Here is a 27,685-nt window from a genome sequence, read left to right as displayed (position 1 = left end):
GGGCGAGGTGGCGGCGCCTGTGGTCCCAGCTACTCGGGAGGCTGAGGCAGGAGAATGGCGTGAACCCGGGAGGCGGAGCTTGCAGTGAGCTGAGATCTGGCCACTGCACTACAGCCTGGGCGACAGAGCGAGACTCCGTCTCAAAAAAAAAAAAAAAAAAAAAAATACAAAACAAAATTAGCCAGGCGTGGTGGTGGGTACCTGTAGTCCCACCTACTGGGGAGGCTGAGGCAGGAGAATGGCGTGAACCCGGGAGGTGGAGCTTGCAGTGAGCCGAAATGGCGCCACTGCACTCCAGCCTGGGTGACAGAGCAAGCCTCCGTCTCAACAACAACAACAAAATAAAAAAACAAAAAAGAAAGAATAAAACAGGCTGAGCTGGGTGCAGTGGCTCATGCCTGTAATCCCAGCACTTTGAGAGGCTGAGGTGGGCAGACTGCTTGAGGCCAGGAGTTCAAGACCAGCCTAGGCAACATAGTGAAACCCCACCTCTACAAAAATGCAAAAAAATTAGCCAAGAGTGGTGGTGGGCACCCATAGTCCCAGCTACTCAGGAGGCTGAGGTGGGAGGATCATTTGAACCCAGAAGGTTGAGACGGCAGTGAGCCGGGATCATGCCACTGCACTCCAGCCTGGGCAATAGAATGAGACCCTGTCTCAATCAATCAATAAAAACAGGCTGGGCGGTGGCACATGCCTGTAATCCCAGCACTTTGGGAGGCCACAGCAGGAAGATCACGTCAGGCCAGGAGTTCGAGAACAGCTGGGCAACAGAGATAGACCCTGTCTCTACAAAATAAAATAAAATAAAATAAAATAAAACAAAAATTAGTTGGGTGTGGTGTGGCATTATCTGTAGTCCTAGCTACTTGGAAGGCTGAGGCAGGGGGATCACTTGAGCCCAGGAGGCTGATGTTACCAATAAGCTATGATCGCACCACTACCCTCTAGCATGGGCAACAGAGCAAGACTCTCCTCTAAACAAAACAAAAGAAAGCCATCTTTCCTAGCTAAAAGTTCTCAAATTTTAGTTTTTAATTTTGAAGTAACTCCATACTTTAGTTTCTATCAAGAATGAACTAACTTGAATCCCAATAGGCTTGGTATATTTTTGCCTTTAGTTATTTGTTGCTTTTGAACTTGACAAGCTATCTGTAAAAATTCCCAAAGGCTGGGCGTGGTGGCTCACGCCTGAAATCCCAGCACTTTGGGAGGCCGAGGCAGGCAGATCACCTGAGGTCAGGAGTTTGAGACCAGCCTGACCAACATGGCAAAGCTGCATCTCTACTAAAAATACAAAAATTAGCTGGGTGTGGTAGCACGCACCTGTAATCCCAGCTACTCAGGAGGCTGAGGCAGGAGAATCGCTTGAACCTGGGAGGTGGAGGTTGCAATGAGCAGAGATCATACCACTGCACTTCAGCCTGGGCGACAGAGCAAGACTCCATCTCAAGAAAAAAAAAAAATTAGTTAGGTATGGTAGTGAGCGCCTGTAATCCCCACAACTCGGGAGGGTGAGGCAGGAGAATCACTTGAACCCAGGAGACGGAGGTTGCAGTGAGCTGAGATCATGCCATTGCACTCCAGCCTGGGCGACAGAGCGAGGCTGTCTCAAAAAAAAAAAAAAAAAAAAAAAACTCCCATGAAGGTATAAAAAGTCACAAATAGCCAAGAAGAAAATAAGGCATGAGACCTTAACTACCATAAAAAAAGGTGTATTATAAAGCAGTGTGAGCTATATAGGAGGAATAAGTCCTAGTGTTCTATAGCACTGTAGAATGACAATAATTAACAATAAAATAGTATATAGTTCAAATAGCTAGAAGAATATTTAGTGTTCCCAATACAAAAAAAAGATTGAGATACATATACTAATTACTAAACTGATTACTACATGTATCACAATATCACTATATACCCCATAAATATGCACATTATGTTAAATTTTTTAATATGAATGTTTTAAAATAGAAGATTTGCCAAAAAAAAAAACTATGTGAATAAGATAGTATGGCACTGATACAAATAAATGAACAATAGAACAGAATGAGTCCAAAAACAGATCAATGCATGTAATGACATGATTTATGAGGGAGATACACTGCAGATTGGTGGAGAATGCATGTTCTTCCAATAAATGACACCGGGGGCCATTGTAAATCCATATGGAAAAAAAGTGAAATGGAGTCCCTTCCACACATCAAACCCAAAATTCAATTCTAGAAAGACTAAAATTCTAAATGTAAAAACCAAAACTCAAAAAGTCTCTAGTAGAAAATATAAGGCTATTCTCATGATCTTAAGGTAGGGAAGGCTTTCTTTCTCTTTTTTTTTTTTTTTTTTTTGAGACAGAGTCTCGCTCTGTTGCCCAGGCTGGAGTGCAGTGGCCGGATCTCAGCTCACTGCCAGCTCCGCCTCCCGGGTTTACGCCATTCTCCTGCCTCAGCCGCCCGAGTATCTGGGACTACAGGCACCCGCCACCATGCCCGGCTAGTTTTTTGTATTTTTTAGTGGAGACGGGGTTTCACCGTGTTAGCCAGGATGGTCTCGATCTCCTGACCTCGTGATCCGCCCGTCTCGGGCTCCCAAAGTGCAGGGATTACAGGCCTTGAGCCCGCGGGCTTTCTTAAACAAATCACAAAAGCACTAATTAAAAACACTCCCCACCAATTCAACTATCAATCGTATCAATCAGTAGAAGAAACACAAGCTAAACTACAAACAAAGCAAAGACTTGGAAGAGCACCAACTAGACTTGGACTTAGGAAATGTGGGCTGTAATTCAGGCTGTCATCAATTGTGACACTGGCAAGTCAAACAAGTCTTTGGTTCTTCATGTGCTCATTTTTAAAAAGAAGAAGTATTCCACAATACTTTTTATTGATATCTTATAAAAACTGTTTTTCTAAGCAGCATGTGGGATACACAAGATAAAATCCAAACCAGGTCTTCTGGCCAAAGTGTACTGCTGATCTAAAATTATCACAAAAAACTCTTTTTTGAATGAGCTAATTAGATAGACAGCATTGTCAGTGTTGATACCTTAAGAGGATGAAGAAAAAGAGAAGAAGATAAATGTTTCCCAGGCCTCCCCAGAACTGCAGAGCATAAATAAGTGAACATGCTGACAATGTTTAAGGTTGACCTTGATAGAAGAGAGTTTATTCCACATGCTTCTAGATGAGAGTGTACTCACTAGAGTAAACTGACCTTGCTGGGCATTTGCTTGGTCATACTACATCTTTAATAAAACTGATAAAAATAGAAAGGTCCTGGAAATATCAGTAGAATAATGATCAAAGGATTTAAGTGTATCTGTCCGTATATCCTGAAAAGTAAAATTACATCATCATAGACAGGGATTAATTGTGGCTGCTTGCCTGAATAGCTAGGGAAAAGAGAACAGGATGTTCTGGGAGGATTTTTGATAACTACCAGCCAAGTCATCTCTGCACCATTTTTCCTGACACTACCAGGCAACATACTCAATATTTTATTAGCTTCTCAAAATCACACTTTATGATGAAGCTCAGGTTTTACAGTCAGACCCTTATTAAAACAGGTCACAACTTAGTTATATTAAAATAATAATAATCAGCAAAACCTATTAAATAAAAATATACTATGCAAGAATCAAAAAACAAGCTAGATCAGGGTTCTTAACCTATGGTCCATAGGATTAGGTTCTTAACCTAAGGTGCATTTTGTACAAAACATTATGTGCGTGGGTGTGTCTGGGAAGAGGAAGGATCCTGTGATACAAGATTTTCAGTGAAGTCCATAACCAAAAAAAGGTTAAGAGCCTTGAATTATCAAGTAGAAGAATGTGCCAAAAAAAAAAAAAAAAAGAAAAAGAAAAAGAAAAGAAAGAGAGAGAAAGAGAGAGAGAAGAAAAGAACAGAACAGAAGAAAATAGAAAAACTAAATTTTAAAAAAAGAAGCCTTGAATTAGATGGTATGTCTAGACTCTTAAATCCTATGACTCCATGCAAATTTAGTGACATTTGAGATAAGGCAAATGATACATTTCTTAAGGAAATAGTATTTTGCTTCCTTCTAATTCATCTCATCTATCCTTCATCCAAGTTCAGTAAAAGTCAGTTTCACTTTTTTTTCTTTTTTTTAGAGGCAGGATCTCACTCTGTGTCCCAGGTTGGAATGCAGTGGTGGAATCATAGCCCACTGCAGCCTCAAAGCAAGTAGCTGGGACTACAGGTGTGCACCACCATGCCGGGCTAATTTAGTTTTGTTTTGTTCCGTTTGTAGAGACATGGTTCTTGCTAAGTTGACCAGGATGGTCTCAAAACTCCTGGCCTCATGCAATCCTCCCACCTCAGCCTCCCAAAGTGCTGGGATTACAGGTGACAGTCACCAAACCTGGCCCCAGTTTCACCTTAAAAGTTTTTAAAACTCCATGGCTTCAATTAAGCAATTAAAAATTCAGTTAAGTAGTGTCCCACGATTTCAAAACCTTCTATGTCTTGTCCTCAGTTGATCTTCCTATTTTTTAAGTCTCTCAAAGGTCTCAATTTTTAACCACAATGTATTTTACTTCTCAATAAGAAAAATAATCTCTTCTTAGGTCTTTTCCATCAGAAACCACTCTTTCTAGGTCCTGTGTATATTTTCCAATCAACTGAAAATAAGATCTCAGTCTTTCCTACTGCTAATTGGCTGGACTGTTAGTCCAAACCTGAGCCTTTGAAAAAAGCAGTTAGTCAACTCCTAGTCTGGCCAAAATTTAGTGACTGATTCCTACTTGTACCTCATAAATACATACTTTAAAAAAACACACAGAACTTACTAACTAGAACTATAATTTACCGTAAACTACTCATAAGAAATTACAGTTCTGCTGACTAGCAAGTAATTTGCAAAGGCAGATCAGTTTAGCTACATAATATAAGTATCTACCTGCACATACTGGCACTAATCAGGGCGTGAAATTAAACTTTTTATTTGGAAAGAAATAGCTGCTTCAAGGCTATGATTTAGCCTGGGAAGCAAACATTAAGGTCATCCTCTTCTCTCTGATGTTTATAGTATTTCCAATAGGAGAATCAAAGAAGGGCTGATGGCCAACTTCTGTAAAAGTGAAAATAATCTCTATGACGTAACAAATGTGCCACTTGCTTTACTAATTGCACAGACTTAACAAAACCAGTTGCTAAAGTATATCAGAGATTACTTAAAATACTGAGAGCACAAACTGATCACTATGGATACTTAATTTAGTTACTTCATTGAGCCAAGTAAATTCAACAAATATAAATGCTACAAATAACCTAGACAGGGCACAGTGATACAAGCCTGTCCAGCAGCTACTTGGGAGGCTGAGACAGAAGAATCACTTTTGAGCCCAAGAGTTTGAGTCCAGCCTGGGCAACATAGCAAGACTCCATCTCTAAAAACTAAATAAATAAATAGATAGATAAAATAGCCTATAACCATTTTCATTACAACACAGATAATTTTGAATTAGCTGGGTTAATGAGATCCTACTCAGTAATTTAGCCAATTGCCAAAATATTTCCAACATGCATCAAAATCCCCTAATATAAACTTCAACTTACTCTGCTATACTATATCCATATTATTCTAATATCTATTAAAGAAAGCAAACAAGTAGAAAAGTAGCCCAAAGTCAGCACAGTGGCTCTTGCCTGTAACCCCAGCACTTTGGGAGGCTGAGGCAAGAGGGCTCCCTGAGCCTAGGTGTTCAAAGTTGCAATAAGCTATGATAGCACCACTGCACTCCAGCCTGGAAAGAAAGGAAGGAAGAAAGAAGGAAAGAAAGAAAAACAGCCCAAATAATCATGAGCAAAATATCTGCTCGAAAGGCAAGTGCAGGTGTTCACAACTAATTGCTTCAGAACTTGACTAGCCTGAAAAAAAAAAAAGAAAAAAAAAAAAAAGAAGAAGACTTAAGAAGCCACAGCAGTTCTCAAAGTGTAGTCCCAGAACCAGCAGCATCACCTTGAAACTAGTTAGAAATGCAAATTCTCAGGCCCCAACCCAGGCCTAAGGAATGGAAAACTCAGCATGGGCAAAACCCTGTCTCTCTGAAAAATACAAAAATTAGCCGGGCGTGGTGGTGATGCATGCCGTAGTCCCAGCTACTAAGGAGGCTGAGGTGGGAGGATCACTTGAACCTGGGAGGTCAAGGCTGCAGTGAGCTGTGATAGCACCACAGCACTGCAACCTGGGAGAGAAAGACTGAGACCCTGTCTCAGTAAATAAATAAATAAATAAATAAATAAATAAATAAATGCTCCAGGGAAGGCTCAACAAGCTCTCTAGGCAATTCAGATGTACTTTTTGTTACAAAAAGCCCTTAAAAACTTAACCCAATTCTCTAAGCAGCTTTAGTAGTGTTTTCCACTAAAGATAAGTTACCTTTATCTTTTTTACAATGTAAAAAGTACACTTTAATTGGTCTAAGTTCAAAAACAAAATAAAGATGATAAAGCCCATGCAATGTCTTTCCAAAATAGGAAGCAGTCACCATCTCAAAATTGAGAAAGAAAAAAATTATTCAGAACTACCTAAAAATAAATAGGCTGATTTTACAACTACCAGAGAAGAATCACCAATGGATGGTAAAACTACTGGGTGAAACAATGTTGTGAAATAACATATTTACACAGTCTCCAAGTTTGCTCCTCTGAATACTTACAAGTATACCTTTACAACAGAGAAATCTAGTGAATACAACCTTAATAAATGATCAAACAACATCTCCAATAATGGAACAAACTGACATTATATGCCTTCTGATGTAGTGCACTAAGAAAAAACACAGCATATTATACTCCTGCCAAATTTTTTACCCTGATCTAATCATGGAAAAACAGACAAAAACAAATGAGGGACATTCTGTAAAACTACCTCAAACTCTTCAAAAATGTCAATATCATGAATAAAAACCATTAGGAAACTACTGTAAATTAAAGGAGACTAAAGAGATATTATATATAACGTGACTGGATCCTGGATTTTTTTTAAAGAGCTGTAAAAGACATTCTTAGGGGCCAGGCGTGGTGGCTCATGCCTGTAATCCCAGCACTTCGGGAGGCTGAGGCAGGCGGATCACCTGAGGTCAGGAGTTGGAGATCAGCCTGGCCAGCATGGTGAAACCCCATCTCTACTGAAAATACAAAAATTAGCCGGCCATGGTGGCAGGCACCTGTAATAACTGCTACTCAGGAAGCTAAGGCAGGAGAATCACTTGAACCCGGGAGGCGAAGGTTGCAGTGAGCCGAGATCACGCCACTACACTCCAGCCTGGGCAACAGAGCGAGACTCCATCTCAAAAAAAAAAGACATTCTTAGGACAACTAGGGATTCTGAATATCAACTGTATATTAAATAATAAAAGGTTATCAGTGATCAGTGTTAAATTTCCTGAGTAGAATCTTGTATTGAGGTTAGGAATGAGGATGCTCTTGTTCTTAGAAAATACATGAGGAAGTAAAGGTGAAATATCATGTCTGCAACTCTCAAATAATTTAGAAAGAAAGTATAACTTATATTAGGAAAAGTCAAATGTGGCAAAATGTTAACAATTAGATAACCCAGGTGAGGGATATGAGTTATCATTGTGTGTTTCTCATAATTTTTCTGAGGATTTGAAAAAAGAATGACACCATCCACACCTCTCTTCAAAATTTTATTTCTCAAAAATAAATCAAAAGATAACATCCCTCACCCACCAAAAAACTATAAAATACCTACTCTACGGTGCATGTTAATTCTACAGTTGACATATAACTTATATTTATGGTACACTGTGATGTCAAAGTGCTTTTATGTATACTCTCTTACTGAATCTTCAACCCAGTAGATAGAACAGTTATTGTTATTCTCATTTTAGAGAAGAGGAAATTAAGGGACAAGGTTAGTATAGCACAATGATTAACCACACTCACTCTGGAGCTAGAATGTCTGAGCTGGAAAACCAGCTGTGCCATTCACAAACTGTTTGATCTTGAAAAAGTAACTTAACCTCTCTGTGACTCAGTTTCCACATTTATAAATCAGGATGATAATAATAATACACACCTAATAAGATGAGAGGACCAAGTGCGTTAATATACTTAGTGTCTAGAACCCTGCATGGTATATACTGAGCTACAAGTGTTGGCTGCCATTATTACTGTTATTTTACTATTATTATTATCACCACCCAAGAATAAGGTCAGAGAATAAGTAAAAATACAGTCATGCGGCCCTCTAATGACACTTTAGTCAAATATGGTCAGATACACAACAGTGGTCTCATAAAATTATGACACTGTATTTTTACCATACCCTTTCTGTGTTTAGATACACAAATACCATTGTGTTACAATGGCTTACAGGATTCAGTGTACAGTAACAAACTGCACAAACAACAGGTTATACCACATGGCATAGGTAGATAGTAAGGTATACTATCTAGGTTTGTCTACGTACACTCTATGAAGTTCACACAACCACTTAATCACCTAACTATGTATTTCTCATAATGTGTCATGTGTTGTTAAGCAATGCATGACTGTAGTTAAGACAGGACTTGAAACCAGGTCTTCTGACTCCAATTCTTGTGTAATTTCCACTATGCCAATAGTGTTTCAATCACTTATACTTAGACAAGGAAATGGAAAAATAAGTGTCATTTTAAAAAGGATGTACTTATGTACATGACAGAGTGCATGAACAGGAGAAGGAAGTTTGCTAATTAAAAGCGGTTATTAACGGCCGCTGCCCTGTCTGGGAAGTGAGGAGCGCCTCTGCCCGGCTGCTGTGCAACCCTCCAAGTGTGAAGTGACAGCCTTGTGTGTGATCTTTCTGCCCTCCCCAAGTTTGCATTTTCGACATTAAAGTTTACTTTTTATTTTTTTTATTTTTTATTTTTTATTTTTTTTTCTGGAGACGGAGTCTCGCTCTGTCGCCCAGGCTGGAGTGCAGTGGCCGGATCTCGGCTCACTCCAAGCTCCGTCTCCCGGATTCACGCCATTCTCCTGCCTCAGCCTTCCCGAGTAGCTGGGACTACAAGCGCCCGCCACCTCGCCCGGCTAGTTTTTTGTATTTTTTAGTAAAAAAAGAGCTTGGCCGGGCGCGGTGGCTCAAGCCTGTAATCCCAGCACTGTGGGAGGCCGAGATGGGCGGATCACGAGGTCAGGAGATCGAGACCATCCTGGCTAACACGGTGAAACCCCGTCTCTACTAAAAAAAAAAAAGTACAAAAAAACTAGCCGGGCAAGGTGGCGGGCGCCTGTAGTCCCAGCTACTCGGGAGGCTGAGGCAGGAGAATGGCGTAAACCCAGGAGGTGGAGCTGGCAGTGAGCTGAGTATCTGGCCACTGCACTCCAACCTGGGCGACAGAGCAAGACTCCGTCTCAAAAAAAAAAAAGGAGGGGTTGTTAAATCTAATTCATCTTTAAGAGACACATAATCTGGATGCTTAAAGTCCTTTATAATTTCCAAAATATTTGCTCTATTTATAATAATTCCATTTACTCCTCATAACGGCTCTTTGAGGTACAAAAGTAGGTATTATCTTTGCTTTCTAGATGAGGAAAGTGAGACTCAAGGAGATAAAGCAACATGCCCAAAATCTTATGACGTCTAGGAAGCAGAACCTGAAAACCAGGTCTTGTCTTCACTATAGTACAATGTAAAATTTATCTACCAATTTAAACTGACTACAAGGTATTTCAAAGAAGACACACTAACAAAACAGGTAGAACTCCCATATTGTCAGTTGTAAACAAAAGAAGTTATAACTAGTCCATTCAGCAAACAGATGTCACTCTGCGAAGCTTTGATATTTTTCTTAAATACCTTTGAAAACAAGGATCAAAAAATATGAACTCTTATAAAAAGGGCTTTATTGTATTTTTATAGCTTATTACATACCTTGTAACAATCATTTTGTTAAATGTGAATGTCAGTTTTATTTTCGGTCCCTTTTTTCCTGGCTATTTACAAGCTTTGTAAGAATCGTTCCTTAATTAAGTCTAAACATAGTTTTATATAAATGGATTCCTGGAAATAAAACGTTCAGACTTAAGAAATGATTGTCACAGAGACTGTAACAGGCCGTAAAAAAACGAGTGCCACTTTAAACAAAGATATCTCATTTTAATTAAAAAGATAATCATCAGAACATTCCTACACTTAACAGAACCATTTAAAGAAGCTTCTTAGGAAAAAAAAAAAAATGCAGTATATTATGCAGGCTTCCATACTATAATTTATAACATATTTAAATCAAAATCTCAGTTGATCCTTTAGTATGAATTCTTATATACTGTACCTACATTTTAAAGACACACTGAAAAAGAGGTCCAAATGAGATAAATCACAAGTCTAATTCTTTTTAACATGAATGCTTTCAAAAGATTATATTTTTCCACAAGACATTAGTAAAACACATTTAAGAGTACTTAAGAAATGCTTTGTAAGATGACCACATATAAACCTAAGGATTCTATGTAGTTTATTGACGAGATGGGTATCTGTCAGGTAAGGGGACCATATTCAGAAGACTACCATATAATCAAAGGTGACCCATACCTACATAAAAAGAGTTTCCACTTTCAAACTCTGATATAAGTGGAAGCAATCCTTTCTGATTTTCAAAATACCATGTCTGGATATGATTACAGGCAAAATCTGACAAAACAGGATTCTTTTCAATTAATTCATTTGGCTACCTTTTAAATTGTTTGTTTTTAAATCATGTGAAATTTATAGTCAACATTCCAAGAGAGAAGGAAATAGACCTTGTAAGTTGTCATTATAATTAGGTGCAATTTAAAAACAGATACATCAACGTTCTTCAACTTAAGTCACCTTTTCTAAATTAACACTGAACACTAAACCTGAATCACTGCTTGACAGCCTAGTTCTAATTTCAATATATTACTGAATATTGCTTCAAAACGGATGTTTTCCCATGGAAACAAGTTATAATTGGGGCTGGGTGCAGTGGTTCATGCCTGTAATCCTAGCACTTTGGGAGGCCGAAGTGGGCGGATCACTTGAGGTCAGGAGTTCGAGACCAGCCTGGCCAACATGGTGAAATCCCATCTCTACTAAAAATACAAAAATTAACCAGGCATGGTGGCATATTCCTGTAGTCCCAGCTACTTGAGAGGCTGAGGCAGGAGAATCGTTTGAACCTGGGAGGTGGGGGTTGCAGTGCGCAGAGATCATGCCACTGCACTCCAGCCTGAGTGACAGGGTGAGAATAAGTCTCAAAAAAAAACAAAAAAATAAAAATTTTTAATTGGGAACCTATGTCCTGAGAACTTGGTAGCAAATAAAGTACTGACATGACTAACGCCACCAAAACAAAGATTCAATAACTGTAAAACTCACGATCATTAAAAAGAAGGAAATGATGTTCCAGTTTCATAAAATGGGAGTAACATACCAATGATCAGCAAGTGTGCATTCCAAATGTGAGAAACATAATTCTTCCACATTCACTCACTAAACAGATTTAACCTCAAGCTAATAACCAACTCAAAAAAACACTCAACATTTAATTAGCAATCATTTAGTTTGCTTCTTATAATACAGACTGCTGCTTGGGATGATTTACAAAGGGAGAAGAGATAGATGGGGCCAAATTAATAAATTACTCAAGGGAAAGCCTTCCTTGCCTCCATCTAAATTACTTCCCTGAATAAGAGTTATTAAAATCATACCATTGATCTGTGCTACCAGGAACATGAAATCAGTAAATGTAGATCATGATCTTGTTCACGATCTTGATCACAGTGTCCGTGTTTCTCACTTATTTCTGCTTTATTTAAAAAAAAGTTTAGGCATATAAAAAAAATTTTTGGTCATCGATCTCAGTTTATTAAAGGCCACAAGTGTTCTACACACCAAAGGCCACCAGAAAAGAAAAAAATTCTCTGAAGTCACTTTATCCACATTGTCACATGGCTTACTTAAAACTTTGTAGATAGGTTTCAGAGTACCTCAAACTTCACTGAAAAACCATTAATATTCAATAGTACAAATCACATGTACATTCAATAGTACAAACTCCTTTTTAAAAATATTCATGAAGTCTTCATAGAATGTTAAAGTTAGGCATATCAAATATTTTGTTCTGATGACCATGCATTATCTTTGTATTGGATCCTCCATTAATACAAGCATCAAGAATTGAGGAATGCATTAGGCAAATGCAAATTGAAACCACAGTCGGATATCACTATACACCTATTAGAAGGGCTAAAATTAAAAATACTGACAATTCCAAATGCTGACACGGACGCAGATCAACTAGAACTCTCACACATTGCTTGTGGGAATGCCAACTGGTACAATCACTCTGGAAAATAGTTCAGCAATTTCCAAAAAGGTTAAACCTACATTTATCACTCAATTTTCCCTCATGGGTATTTAGAGAAATGAAAACATTCACACAAAATCTATACACAAGTGTTTATTTAGAGCAGCTTTATTTATAATCACCAAAACCAGAAACAACCCAAATGTCCTTCAGGAGAGAATAAACAAAGTCTGGTACACTACACAATAAAATACTACTCAACAATAGTAAGACATGAACTCCCGATACATGCAACAACATGGATTAATGTAGCTCAAAGGCATTATGCTGAACGTAAGAGGTCAGTAACAGAAGATTTCATATTGCACGGTTCCATTTATATGACATTCTCAAAAACATAAAATGAAGTGAGGAAGAGGGGGTTAGAGGTGGAGGAACAGTATAAGAATTTTTTGTGGGGAGTGACAGAATTGTTCTTATCCTGATTGTGGTTTACATGAATCTACACATATTAGAATTCCTAAAACTGCATACACTAAGAAAAGTCCATTTTATTGTACGTTCATTAAAAAAAAAATGGAATCAAAAATTTGCATACATCAGGCATGAATAAATACACATTTAAAGAGTAAAATGGAATGAGAGTGGAATGCCTATTCAATAAACTTTGGGAGTCTGTATGAATTGTTTTGTGTTAGAATGTTGTTGTAAAAGCACCACCACCACCACCTTATCCTTATGACCTACAAAGCATCTTTACATTTACCTTATTTAATTGTATGAATTACATCTTCTTCCTCTATGTCAAGATGCCATGGCTGATGGTGATTATGAGCTGAGGGACCAGCCACAGCATCTTTAAAATAAATGAAGATGATACACAATCTGTTCACAGTACTAGGAGGAACTACCAGTTTTATTGTGATGTGATTTTAATGTAGTACCTCAATGGCCACATTCTGGGATGTTGCTATTGTCCTTCCACTAGATATACTTCTTCTAAGTGTCATAGCTTGCTTATTTTCCTACTCCCATAGTTCACTATTTCTCTAGCTGCAAACAGCCTACAGAAGTAAATTGTTTACTGAAACCAACTTATTACCAACTAGTTGGAATTCAGAGTCCAAGCCTTGGCCGTGAGATGTGTCTCATTCTGCCATCACTTGTTGTTGAGATGGAGTCTCGCTCTGTTGCACATGCTGGAGTGCAGTGGCATAATCTTGGCTCACTGAAACCTTCGCCTCCCGGTTTCAAGTGATTCTCTGGCCTCAGCCTCCCAAGTAGCTGAGACTACAGGACTGGGCCACCACACGCGCCTAATTTTTTTATTTTTAGTAGAGGCAGGGTTTCATCATGTTGGCCAGGCTGGTCTCAAGCTCCTGACCTCAGGTGATCCGCCTGCCTCAGCCTCCCAAAGTGCTGGGATTACAGGCGTGAGCCACCGCAACTGTCCTGCCATCACTTTTGATTCCAGTTAATTCAGCTCCTTCCTGCTATGTTTCCCAAGTACAAGGCCTCACCTTTTACTCTGGTTCTAGCCACATCATTTCCCCCACTTCCCCTGTGTTGATACACTGGCCAGCAAACAGTGGACTAGATATTTTGTCAAAGCATGATCCTGAGAAACACCAGCATCAGAAACATCTGATATGCTTGTTAAACATGCCAATTTTTCAGGCATACCAAGTAAAGGGGAAGGGGGGAAAAAGAACTAAGAATCTGTACTACATTTTAACATGCATTCCAAATAATTCCTATACAGGGTAAAGTGTAGAACTATTACAATAGACACTAACCAGTATAGGCTGAATTAATTAATTATTTAGTTCCTTGCTAGGTTTCCCAGTTCCACTTGTGAGTTCAAGCTTGAAGCAATGCTTTGCCACCTGTTTCTAGTACTCACTAATGCTTTCTGCCTATTGATCTCCCCAGAATATCTGCCCCAGACTCTCTGCCATTATTCTCCCGCTGAACGTATACCCTTGTATATGAGTTACTTTTTGCACTGCTATAAAGAAATGCCTGAGAGTGGGTAATTTATAAGAAAAGAGGTTTAACTGGCTCACGATTCTGCGGGCTGTAAAAGCAGCATAGTGAATTCTGCTTCTGGTGGTTTCTCCTTCTGGGGAGACCTCAGGAAACTTAAAATCATGGCAGAAGGCAAAGGGGAAGCAGGCACATCTTATATGGCCGAAGCAGGAAGAAGAGAGGGGGACAGAGAAGGTGCCACACACTTTTAAACAACCAGAACTTGTGAGAACTCTATCACGAAAACATCACCAAAGGCGGAAATCCGCCCCCATGATCCAAACACCTCCTACCAGGCCCCACCTCCAACGTTGGGGATTATAATTAGACATGAGATTTGGGTGGGTGCAGAGACAAATCATATCACCTTCCCTTGCTAAATTCCCCTGAGTCCACAAACCTGGCTGAGTTGCCAACAGACACCTAGCTCAATTTCTTTTCCTCAACTCTTAGCCACCCCACAGCACCTGGCCTCTGTAGCTTTGTGCCTCCTTATCTGGCAGATTTCAATAAAATTGTGTCCGCAATAGACAGTGGCTATGAAATTACTCAAAACTGAATCCTGATATTTCTCTCATATAACAATTTGAGTACAGCTGTTCCAGAGAACTTCCGTTCAGCCTACTTTTTATGTGGATAAACTTTTCTTAACCTCTTATTATGGATACTTCTAAATATAAAAAAAAGTACAAAATAATATACAATCCCCATCTAATCATCACCCAGCTTTCCACCTTCCAAATTTCATATATTCTATCACTTTGCCCATCTTTTTTTTGGGCGGAGACACAGTCTCGCTCTGTCACCCAGGCTGGAGTGCAGTGGTGCGATCTCAGCTCACTGCAAGCTCTGCCTCCTGGGTTTATGCCATTCTCCCACCTCAGCCTCCCCAGTAGCTGAGACTACAGGTGCCCGCCACCATGCCCAGCTAATTTTTTGTACTTTTTAGTAGAGATTGCGTTTCACCGTGTTAGCCAAGATGGTCTCAATCTCCTGACCTCATGATCTGCCCGCCTTGGCCTCCCAAAGTGCTGGGATTACAGGCGTGAGCCACCACGCCCGGCCCCGCCCATCCCTATTTATATGACTATATCTTAAATGTAAAGTCTCCTTATTATAGTTAGGGACTATTCCAATATCTTCACCCACCAAATACTCATTTTCCCTTACCTACCTACTGCTTTGATAACCCTCTAATTGCCCTGAACATGACTGATGCCAGCTATATTTTACTCTTTTTCTTCATTTGTTCTACCCTACTCTCAGCAACCTTCTTCATTCTGTCTCCAGAATATCCGTGAATATCTTTCCTCCTTTTCCATACCTACTGCCCCAGCTCAAGCCCAGTCTCTTGCCTAGACTATTACATACTTTAAATGGCCTCCCTGCCTCTCTGTTACCCCTCCCTATCTAATCCACTCTAAAGCACTACAGTGCTCTTTCATCTTTGTTGTTACTGCCCCCAGTGGGAATCAGATTCAAATGTAAATTACAGATCTTTCAGGAAAAAGTATTCACATGTTTATAGCTTGTAAAGGGGCCACAGACCTCAGATTTAAAACCTCTGTACTATTAGCAACAAAGAGGATTAAATTTTTAAAATAACACCTAAAAACATCTAATTCCTAGGAATAATTTAACAAAAGATATATAAAGACCTCTATACAGAGAAATTCGAGACCTAAATAAATGGAAAGACACATCGTTTTTGTGGACTATGAAACTCAAAAGTGTTAAGATCTCAGCTCCCCCAAAACTTATATATGGATTCAATGCAATTCCAATAAAAATCAAAAAAGTATGTTTTGTGGAAACTGACTAGCTAATTCTTTTTTATTTTTTTTTGGAAACGGAGTTTCCAAAAAAAGGCTGCAGTGCAGTGACACAGTCTCCACATACTTCAACCTCCGCCTCCTGGGTTCAAGCAATTCTTCTGCCTCAGCCTCAAGTACCTGGGATTACAGGCATGCCCCACCATTCCAGGCTAATTTTTGTATTTTTAGTAGAGATGGAGTCTCATCGTATCAGTCAGGCTGGTCTCCAACTCCTGACCTCAGGTGATCCGCCCACCTCAGCCTCCCAAAGTGCTGGGATTACAGGCGTAAGTCACCGAGACCGGCCTAGCTAATTCTAATACACATGAAAATGGAGGCAGGGCACCATGGCTCACGCCTGTCATCCCAACACTCTGGGAGTCCGAGGCAGGTGGATCACGTGGTGAGAGAGTTCGAGACCAGCCTGATCAACATGGTGAAACCCCATCTCTACTAAAAATACAAAAATTAGCCAGGCATGGTGGTGTGTGCCTATAATCCCAGCTACTCGAGGCTGAGGCAGGAGAATCGCTAGAACCTGGGAGGCAGATGTTGCAGTGAGCCAAGATTGCGCCACTGCACTCCAGCCTGAGCAACAGAGCGAGACTCCATTTAAAAAAAAAAAAAAAAGAAAGAAAAAGAAAATGCAAAAGGCCAAGATAGCCAATGCAATCTTGGGGGAAGGGGAAGCTGAGGGGCATATACTATCAGATATCAAGAATTGTTATTATATAAAAATACAGAAATTAAGACAGTGTGGTATTGGCACAAGAAGAGACCAATGGAGCTACTGAGAAAATCCCAAAAGGAGGCCCACATATATATACACACACACACACACACACACACACATATATATACACATTAATATGACAAAAATGACCCTGCAATGCAACAGAAAAAGAACCATCTTTTCAATAAATAGTGCTGAATAAGTTGGCTATAGAAAGAAAAGGAAAAAAAGAATTCTGATCCTTTTGTAGTTTGTAAGCATGACGACTGGGTTTTCATCCTCATGTGTGAGGTGTGCCTCCCTCAAACCTTGTTACATAGGCACATTACTTTTCTGGCATAGAGAAAGAAAAAAAAAAAAAAGAATGCTGACCTCTACCTCACACCATATGCAAAAATTAATTCCAGATGGATTGCAGAGCTAAATGCAAATTGTAAATAAAATTTCTCACGGACTTGAAGAAGTATCTGTAACACATACGAAAGCAGCATTATTCACAAAGGTCAAAAGGTAGAAGCTTCCCAAGTGTCTGTTGACAATAAATAAAATGTGGTATATACATACAATTACATATTATTCAGTCTTAAAAAGGGAAGAACATGGATGAAACCTGAGTACATTAAGTACAATAAGCTAGTCACAAAAAGACAAACACTGTATGATTCTACCTATATGAGGTATCTAGAGGAATCAAATTCATAGGGGAAAAAAAAAATAGAAGGCTGGGCGCAGTGGCTCATGCCTGTAATCCCAGCACTTTGGGAGGCCGAGGCGGGTGGATCACCTGAGATCAGGAGTTCAAGACCAGCCTGGCCAACATAGTGAACCTCATCTCTACTAAAAACATAAAAATTAGCTGGTGTGGTGGCACACACCTGTAGTCCCAGTTACTCAGGAGGCTGAGGCAAGAGAATTGCTTGGCGGAGGCTGCAGTGAGCCAAGATCGCGCCATTGCACTCCAGTCTGGGCAACAGAGCAAGACTCCATCTCAGGGGGGAAAAAAAACACCAAACAAACAAACAAAAGGAATAGTGGTTGCCAGTAGCTGGGATAAGGGAGACATGGATAGTTCGTCTAATGGGTATAGAGTTTCAGTTTTGCAAGACAAAAAAGTTCTAGAGATTATATATGCACAACAGTGTGAATATACTTAACACTACTGAACTATACACTTTAAATAATTAAAATGGTAAAATTTACATGTATTTTACCACAATAAAAAATATTTAAATAAAACTTGTATGTGTATGTATATATGTATATGTGTATGTGTATGTGCGTGTCCGTGTGTGTGTCTGTGTGTGCAGATAAATAAAGTCAACATCTTGGCCCAGTGAAGTGGCGCACACCTATAACCTCAGCATCCCAGCACTTTGGGAGGCTGAGGCAGATAGACCACTTGAGCCCAGGAGCTCGAGACCAGCCTGGACAACATGGAGAAACCTCATCTCCACTAAAAATGCAAAAAAATTAGCCAACATTTGGTGGCACACGCCTGTAGTCCCAGCTACTGGGGAGGCTGAGGTGGGAGGATCCCTTGAGCCCAGGAGGTCAAGGCTGCAGTGATCCTAGATGGGAGAAAGGAAGGGAGGGAGGGAAGAAGGAAGGAAGGAAGGAGGGAGGGAGGGAGGGAGGGAGGGAGGGAGGGAGGGAGGGAAGGAAGGAAGGAAGGAAGGAAGGAAGGAAGGAAGGAAGGAAGGAAGGAAGGAAGGAAGGAAGGAAGGATCTGTATGATCTTGGGATAAACAAAGAGAAAAAGTGCTAACCATAAATTTAAAAATTGAAACTCTTGGCCGGGCGCGGTGGCTCAAGCCTGTAATCCCAGCACTTTGGGAGGCCGAGACAGGTGGATCACGAGGTCAGGAGATCGAGACCATCCTGGCTAACACGGTGAAACCCCGTCTCTACTAAAAAATACAAAAAAACTAGCCAGGCGAGGTGGCGGGCGCCTGTAGTCCCAGCTACTCAGGAGGCTGAGGCAGGAGAATGGCGTAAACCCGGGAGGCGGAGCTGGCAGTGAGCTGAGATCCGGCCACTGCACTCCAGCCTGGGCGACAGAGCGAGACTCCGTCTCAAAAAAAAAAAAAAAATTGAAACTCTTGACTACATTTTGACTACAATAAACCTCTACTCATTTTGTCAGGGCCAGGCAAAATAGACATTTGCAGGATCAGCAGAGGTCTTAGTACAGGATGACAGAGTACCACCAGGATAAGGAACGGGCAGGCACGATGGCTCACAGCTATAATCCTAGCACTTTGGGAGGCCGAGGCAAGTGGATCACTTGAGTCCAGGAGTTTGAGAAAAGCCAGGGCAACATGGCAAAACCCCGTCTCTACAAAAAATTAGCCAGGTGTGGTGGCAAGCACCTGTAGTCCCAGATGCTCAGGAGACTGAGGCAGGAGGATCACCTGAGCCCAGGAGGTTGAGTGAGGCTGCTGTGAGCTGTGATTGTGCCACTGCACTGCAGCCTGGGCAAAAGAGTGAGACCCTGTCTCAAAACAAACAAAAAAACAGGATAAGGGATATGTCCATACAGAAATATGGCAGGTAACATGGCAGCCCTGCACAGAATGTTGAAGTCCAAATGTGATGTGGAAAGCAATCTAGCACAGGTATCGGAGAAGGGTGTTCATGCAAGGGTGTAGGCCAGCAATCTGACATGGGGTTTTGAAGCCTAAATAAGTCAAGGATGGCATCTATATAGTGGATGTGGGGAACGGCAGCAACATGAGAGTGGTCACATAGAAAGGGGCTGATTGACTAAGAAAATATGTTGAGGATAATGAAAGCCAAGTTACTCACTGTCAGAAAACGGAGTCACAATTATGAAATTATTGAACGAATCCTGTGGTATTAGACTGGAACTGGGGATATCAGTGTGAACTCACGCTTTTAAATAATACGTAAGATAAAATAACAACGTAAATGTGCAATATGCACCTGTGTGTGTGGTGTGTCCAGTATGATGGCTTGGGAGCAGTGACACCCCAATAGCAATAAGCACACTTAACCAGATCTGAACTTCTACATGTCACTCTCTACTAAAAGAAACTACTAAAAGAGCTTCTCGGAGAAATCACTAATTCCAGGGCTAGGGCAAAAAAAGTACAAGAAGAGCCTGGAGTATCTTTCAGTAAATAAGAAAATGCTCAACGACATCAAAAAGCAGAGGACGCAGTTTGAATGCCTTTCCCACTGGCCAAATAGGGAACAATTCAAGCATCAAAATAAATAATGAAGCTGAGAACACAAAAAATAATGAGGCTCATGCCTCTCAGCGCTTTGGGAGACCAAGTTGGGAGGATGTTTGAGCCCAGGAGTTGGAGGCTGCAGTGAGCTGTGATAACACCAGTGTACTCCAGAGCCTGGACAAGAGGGCAAGATCCCATCTCTTTAAAAATAATAATAATAGGCCGGGCGCGGTGGCTCAAGCCTGTAATCCCAGCACTTTGGGAGGCCGAGACGGGCGGATCACGAGGTCAGGAGATCAAGACCATCCTGGCTAACACGGTGAAACTCCGTCTCTAGTAAAAAAATACAAAAAAATAGCCGGGCGAGGTGGCGGGTGCCTGTAGTCCCAGCTACTCGGGAGGCTGAGGCAGGAGAATGGCGTAAACCCGGGAGGCGGAGCTTGCAGTGAGCCGAGATCCGGCCACTGCACTCCAGTCTCGGCGACAGAGCAAGACTCCGTCTCAAAAAAAAAAAATAATAATAATAATAATAATAATAGTAATAACAATAATAATCCAATAGGGGAAAAAAGGCCAAGACTTGAACACTTCAACAAAAGAGTATGTCTAAACAGTCAATAAGCCTAAAATGGTGCTTGTTTACAATAGTCATTAAGGAAACACAAATTAAAACAGTGAGAGAGTACCATCATCCAGTAGAATGGCTACAACGAAAATGACAATTTTTTTTTTTTTTTTTTTTTGAGATGGAGTCTCGCTCTGTCGCCCAGCTGGAGTCCAGTAGTACCATCTCAGCTCACTGCAACCTCAGCCTCCCAGGTTCAAGCAATTCTCATGCTTTAGCCTCCTGAGTAGCTGGGATTACAGGTGCTCGCAACCACACCCAGCTAATTTTTGTACTTTTATAGAAGCGAGGTTTCACCACGCTAGCCAGACTAGACTCAAACTCCTGACCTCAAGTGATCTGCCTGCCTCAGCTTCCCAAAGTGCTGGGATTAGAGGCATGAGCCACCATATCCGGCCTCAAAAAAGATGATATTAAGTGAACACTGCAAGAATGTTCAGCAACTGCGACTCCCATACACTGCTAAAGAAAGTATAAAATAAAAAACATTAGCTGAGTGTGGTGGCACATGCCTGTAGTCCTAGTTACTCAGGAGGCTAAAATGAGAAGACAGCTTGAGCCCAGGAGTTCGAGGTTGCAGTGAGCCATGATCATGCCACTGCACTCCAGCCTGGGCAACAGAGTGAGACCCTGTCTCTAAAAAAAAAAAAAAAAAAGAAGAAAAACAGTTGCATAGGTTTTACTAAAGTGTCTTAGTCCATTCATGGTGCTATAATGGAATACCTGAGGGTGGGTAATTAATAATTTTTTAAAAAAGGTTTATTTGGCTCACAGTTCTGCAGGCTGTACAAGAAGCATGGTGCTAGCATCTGCTCCTGGTGAGAGTCTCAAGCAGCTTCCACTCATGGTGGAGAGCGAAGAGGAGCTGCATGTGCAGAAATCACATGCCAAGAGAGAAACCAAAAGAGAGAGGAGGGAGGTGCTAGACTCTTAAGCAACCAGCTCCGGCAGGAACTAATGGAGCGAGAACTCACTCATTTCCAAAAGGACGGCACCAAGCCCTTCATGAGGAATGCACCTCCATAATCCAAACACCTCCCACCAGGCCCCACCTCCAACACCAGAGATCAAATTTCAACATGAGACTTGGTGGGGCCAAACAAGCTATATTCAAACCATAGCATAAAGCTAAACATTTTCATACCCCATGACCCAGCAATTCCATTCTCAGGTACATACTCAACAGAAATATGTACATATGTTTAAGGAAAGACATGTAGAAGATTATTTACAATAGCACAATTTAAAGTAGCCAAAAACTGGAAATAACCCAAATGTCCATCAAAAATAGAATGACTAATCTGAACGATTAATCACAGTGGAATACATTAACAAGCATAAACACACCATACCTCCCACAAAAACCTGAGTGAATCATCTTACAAACAATATGGGACAAAAGATACCAGACACCAAAGAATACACCCTGGAATGATTCCATTTAGATGAGCTTACATACCAATAACAGTAAAACTAATCTATAGATATTATAAGGGAGTGATTTCCCTTGGGAGTAGGGAGTTAGTATCCAAAGCAGGCATGAAGGCAACTTGTGGAGTGCTGGCAAAGTTCTACTCCTGATCTAGATAATGGTTACGTAGATGTGTTCACTAGGTAAAAACTCACTGAGTTATACATAATAATTTGTACATATTAAAAATATGTATTTGTATATATATTTTACTTTAGTAAAAAAGCTCACATTAACACATACATAAAGAACACTAGAACATTCTTCTTAAATATAGATCTAGGCCAGGCGCAGTGGCTCACGCCTGTAATCCCAGCACTTTGGGAGGCTGAGGGGGGTGGATCACGAGGTCAAGAGATAAGAGACCATCCTGGCCAACATGGTGAAACCCTGTCTCTACTAAAAATACAAAAATTAGCTGGGTGTGGTGGTGCGCGCATGTAGTCCCAGATACTCGGGAGGCTGAGGCAGGAGAATCACTTGAACCTGGGAGGCAGAGGATGCAGTTAGCCAAGATCGTGGCACTGCACTCTAGCCTGGGCAACAGAGTGAGACTCCATCTCAAAACAAAACAAAACAAACAAACAAACAAAAAAATATATATATATGTATATATAAAACTAGATTAAGTCCAAACTCCCTGAGCCTCCAATTTATATTTTCCTTCTTATCTGCTACGCTCAAATAATACCTATTTACCCACCTATAACTCACTACACCTGCCCAACTTCTGATCTCCTGGCCTTTACCCAAGTTACTTCCTATTCTTGGAGCTGCCCACCTCAGACACAAGTCTGTCAAAATCTATCTATTCTTCAAGGTCCAATACAAAACTTTCTTCTATAAAGCTTCTAAATATCTCTCCAGTTAAAACTAATTTCTCCTTCCTTTAACTCAATTTACTTTTTCTGTTTCCTCTCTTAAATTCTATAGCACTTTGTGCCACTATTGTAGCACTTAACAAAGTGTGCCTTAAGAGATATTTATAAATGCCTATCTCATGAGATTGTGAAGCTCTAGAGAAATTTTACTCAACTTTGTATCTTCACCCCCCTATTCCCCCATAATGTCTTCCCCTATATGTAACAATGCTTTGCAATCAGTTCAGGCTCACATTTTTTATCAAATTACATTACAGGTACACTATCATGACCTCTCTTTGTCAACCCACTGATTTTTTTCCTATACTTTATTGCCAAGTACTACTTAACAGAAAATGTGGTACTCCAGCACAACTTAGGATTATACAATCCTAAATTTCCTATGAAAACCTTGGATACATAAAGGGGTTTTATGGTGTAAATTGACAATTAACCCCTTACTTATACATGGCAATTTAGAATTTAACATGAACTGAAAGGAAAAACAGAGACCCTTTTTAAGTAGGTAAAATTAACAATAGCCCATTTTCTGCTTAAGAAAACAGGAGCTCAGAGTGAGGAGTCTGTTCAAGCAGCCACTGTCAGCCCACTGGCCAGTACACTTGCTACAATGTAGTTCGTGATCATTTTGTATTATAAATGCATATACTCAATATACTAAATTTTACTTTTTAAGATTATGATATATATTCACTGTAGAAAATCTATAAAACAGTAAAGAATTAAAAAAAAAAAAAGAAGGCTGGGCATGGTGGCTCACGCCTGTAATCCCAGCACTTTGGGAGGCCAAGACAGGTGGATCACTTGAGGTCAGGAGTATGAGAACAGCCTGGCCAACATGGTGAAACCCCGGCTCTAATAAAAATACAAAAATTAGCCAGGTGTGGTGACGCACACCTGTAGTCCCAACTACTTGGGAAGCTAAGGCAGGAGAATCGCTTGAACCTGGAAGGCAGAGGTTGCAGTGAGCTGAGATTGTACCACTGCATCCAGCCTGGGCAACAAGAGCAAAACTCCGTCTCAAAAAAAAAAAAATACAAAAAAATTTTTTAAGAAAAAAAAGAAGAATTAAAAAAAAGAACTATCACCCAGCCTGGGTGACAGAGTGAGTGAGACTGTCTCAAAAAATTTTTTAAAAAGGGCCAGATGCGGTGGCCCGCGCCAGTAATCCCAGCACTTTGGGAGGCCGAGGCGGGTGGATCACCTGAGATCAGGAGTTTGAGACTAGCCTGACCAACATGGAAAAACACCGTCTCTACTGAAACTACAAAATTAGCTGGGTGTGGTGGTGCATGCCTGTAATCCCAGCTACTCAGGAGGCTAAGGCAGGAGAATCACTTGAACCCAGGAGAAGGAGGTTGCGGTGAGCCAAGATCACGCCATTGTACTCCAGCCTGGGCACCAAGAGCGAAACTCTGTCTCAAGAAAAATAAAAATAAAAATAAATTTTAAAGTAAAAAAGCATTAAAGGAAAGAAATATCACCTAAGTAATGCTTTTCTGTGTATTTACTGGTATATTTTCAGAATACCATTAAATATTTTGAAATATTACCCATAAAACAGCAACTCACAAATAACCTCATTAACAGTTTGGTGTATATACATGGATTTATGAATCTGTGCTACAAAAATATTTACCCACATGCTATAATTCCTGGATATCTGTCTCTATGACTTTTCAGCGAAAGCATGAAAGTTTTCCAGACATCTAAATATATTAGCACCAGATCTTTGCAACCTTAAGTTTAGCTGCAGTGAAGAGATGGAAAAGCTCTTAAAACTGCTAACAAGAGAGTTGTTGGGTTATTATGTATGACCTTGATACAAACTCTGTTACAGTTCAAATTCTATTACAAACGCCATTCCAGTGACATCAAGCTTATCAGTCCCAAAGATAGAAGAATAGCACCGTGGTACTGCTGAACTTCTCAGGGCATCACTGTGGAATAGTCAAGATTCTGATTATTTCTTTATGTTTTTTTTCTACATAACATGAAGAGAAGAAATCTGCTGTATTACATTGTGATTCTAGGAGCATCCAGTCAACAGGTATTCAGCAACCAATATGAAAAAGTGCTATCAGGACAGTGCCAACAATGGAGAGCAGAAAGAAGAAAGCACAATAGTTGTCACAATAAGCATCGTACCATTCGTCTCTAAATCAACTGTACTAGATCAATGCAGTAGATTACTGTCACTGTAGTATTGTGCAAGTTACTCCCTGCCCTACTTGACTTTGGGCTTTTGACTTTAAGTAAGCCAAGTTTAAGATCATCTACTATCCAACAAACTCACAATTTCAAGAGAATAAATACCTATTGTTGTAAGATGCTGGTATTTTGTGATTCTAAATGCCAATAGGTAACTGATACGATACTATGACAACAGTAAAGTCTTACTGCACTTCTTTGGTAATTTAAATAATCAGGAAACCTATATGTAAATCCAGACAGTAAATCTTCAACTCTGGCCACACCACTTGACTGCCTACCTCAGAGAGACATCTGTCAAAATCTATCTATTCATCAAGATCTAATATGAAGCTTTCTTCTACAAAGCTGCTAAAGAGCTCTTCAGTTAAAACAAACTTCCCGGCCGGGCGCAGTGGCTCACACCTGTAATCCCACTACTTGGGGAGGCCGAGGCAGGCATATCCTGAGATTAAATCCAGGCAGTCTGACTTGAGAGCCTTACTTAGGTACGGTATACTTCCTCTTTGAAGAGCAGGAAAACTGTGGGATATTCGAGTTCGAGACCAGCCAGGAGGTCAGGAGTTCGAGACCAGCCTGGCCAATACAGTGAAACCCCGTCTCTACTAAAAAATACAAAACTTAGCCGGGCGTGGCGGCACACGCCTGTAGTCTCAGCTACTCAGGAGGCTGAGGCAGGAGAATTGCTTGAACCCGAAAGGTGGAGGTTGCAGTGAGTCGAGATTGCGCCACTGCACTCCAGTCTGGGTGACAGAGTGAGACTCCATCTCAAAACAAAACAAAACAAAAAAACGAACTTTCCCTCCCTTAAATTCTATAGCACTTTGTGCTTCTATTTTAGCATCTACCAAAGTGTGCCTTAACAAATATTAAGGAAACATGCCACCATATCCCAGTTTTCCTGCTCTTCAAAGAAGAAGTATACCGTACCTAAGTAAGGCTCTCAAGTCAGACTGCCTGGATTTAATCTCAGGATACCTGCTAGCATGACTTTGAGCAAGTTACTTAACCTCTCTGGAATAATTTTCCTTAATGAAAAATGGGGATAATAACAATACCGAATCCACCTCACAGGATTATTGGGAGGACTAAATGAAATAATATATAGAGAGCTTAGAACAGTATATTTAAAACAGCAAATAGTAAATGCTAAATAAATATAGTCAAACTTCCGTAGCTGCAGGAAACTGGTTCCAGGATCCTCCCCACAGGATACCAAAATTCACAGATACTCACAAATCTCTTATAGTGCGTTAAATGGCACATAACCTACACACATCCTCCCATATATTTTAAATCATCTCTAGGTTACATATAATACTTAATATAATGTAAATGTTATATAAGTAGTTGTTATACCGTACTGTTTTTAATTCCCACTTTTATTGTTTATTGTTATTTTTTATTGTGGTCTCTTTCTCTGAATATTTTCAATCAATGGTTAGTGGATACAGAACCCACGAATATGAGGGGCCAACTGTAATAGCTGTTAGCTATTCGTGGCTGACTGTATTAACAAAACACAAAAAATTTCTTCTGGCCGGCCACAGTGGCTCACACCTATAATCCCAGCACTTTGGGAGGCAGAGGCAGAAGGATGACCTAAGGTCGGGAGTTCAAGATCAGCCTGACCAACATGGTGAAACCCCATCCCTACTAAAAACACAAAAATTAGCTGGGTGCGGTGGCGTGTGCCTGTAATCCCAGCTACTCAGAGGCTGTGGCAGGAAAATCACTTAAACCAGGGAGTCGGAGGTTACAGTGAGCCGAGATTGTACCACTGCACTCCAGCCTGGCGACAGAGCGAGACTCCATCTCGGGGGGAAAAAAAAAATCCAACTCAAAAGGTTCATCTTAGGCAGGCAGAAATTCTCTCTCCCTTAGCTCTGGGGCTTTTGCTCCCTTGCTTCCCAATCCCCACCTTGGCCACATATAAAGGTAATCCAGGAACTAGCAGGTAGTGTCTCAGAGAACAATCATATTCTTAGTTCAACAGTAATCTCAGTTATCTTTTTCACTTGGTTATCTCTAAGCCTTCTGTACAATGTTACAACTGATCTTATAGCTCTATCTCAATCAGGCTATGGGAAACTAAAAGGAATAAGCCTCAGACTATTCTAATTATTCAGAAATTCTCCCCAAGTACAGCGTAAATATTGTGGAACACTAGTTGAAACTGTTAAGATCCAGTGGACCCTTCCCATAGAGATTTCTCCCCCGCTCCACTGCCTATTTTAGAATGCTGAGATTGATTTATTAAGGAAAGAGAAAGTTTATTTTTATTGACTAGGTTGTTAAACTTTGGTAAATATTTTCTATTTCATCCTCAATGGATTCTCACTATACACATTTAGAAAGGACTTCTGTGCTATATTAAAATATTGCTGGTCAGGCGTGGTGGCTCACGCCTGTAATCCCAGCACTTACGGA

The 27,685-nt window shown here is 40.4% G+C and overlaps 1 protein-coding gene and 1 non-coding gene across 10 annotated transcripts in view; one reads left to right on the top strand and one right to left on the bottom strand.

Annotated features, from left to right (window-relative positions):
- The window catches only part of BTRC (beta-transducin repeat containing E3 ubiquitin protein ligase), a 206,923-nt gene that overhangs the window by 171,853 nt on the left and 7,385 nt on the right, over positions 1 to 27,685 (bottom strand). The window lies entirely within an intron of this gene.
- LOC123567019 (small nucleolar RNA U13) lies at positions 17,112 to 17,212 on the top strand. The gene has a single exon (XR_006689728.1). It is a non-coding gene; the product is annotated as a small nucleolar RNA U13 (small nucleolar RNA).

Source organism: Macaca fascicularis, chromosome 9 (genome assembly GCF_037993035.2).
Source record: "Macaca fascicularis isolate 582-1 chromosome 9, T2T-MFA8v1.1".
Classification (NCBI taxonomy): Eukaryota; Metazoa; Chordata; class Mammalia; order Primates; family Cercopithecidae; genus Macaca; species Macaca fascicularis.
Note: the sequence above shows the minus strand (reverse complement) of the source record. Positions and strands in the feature narration are given on the sequence as shown.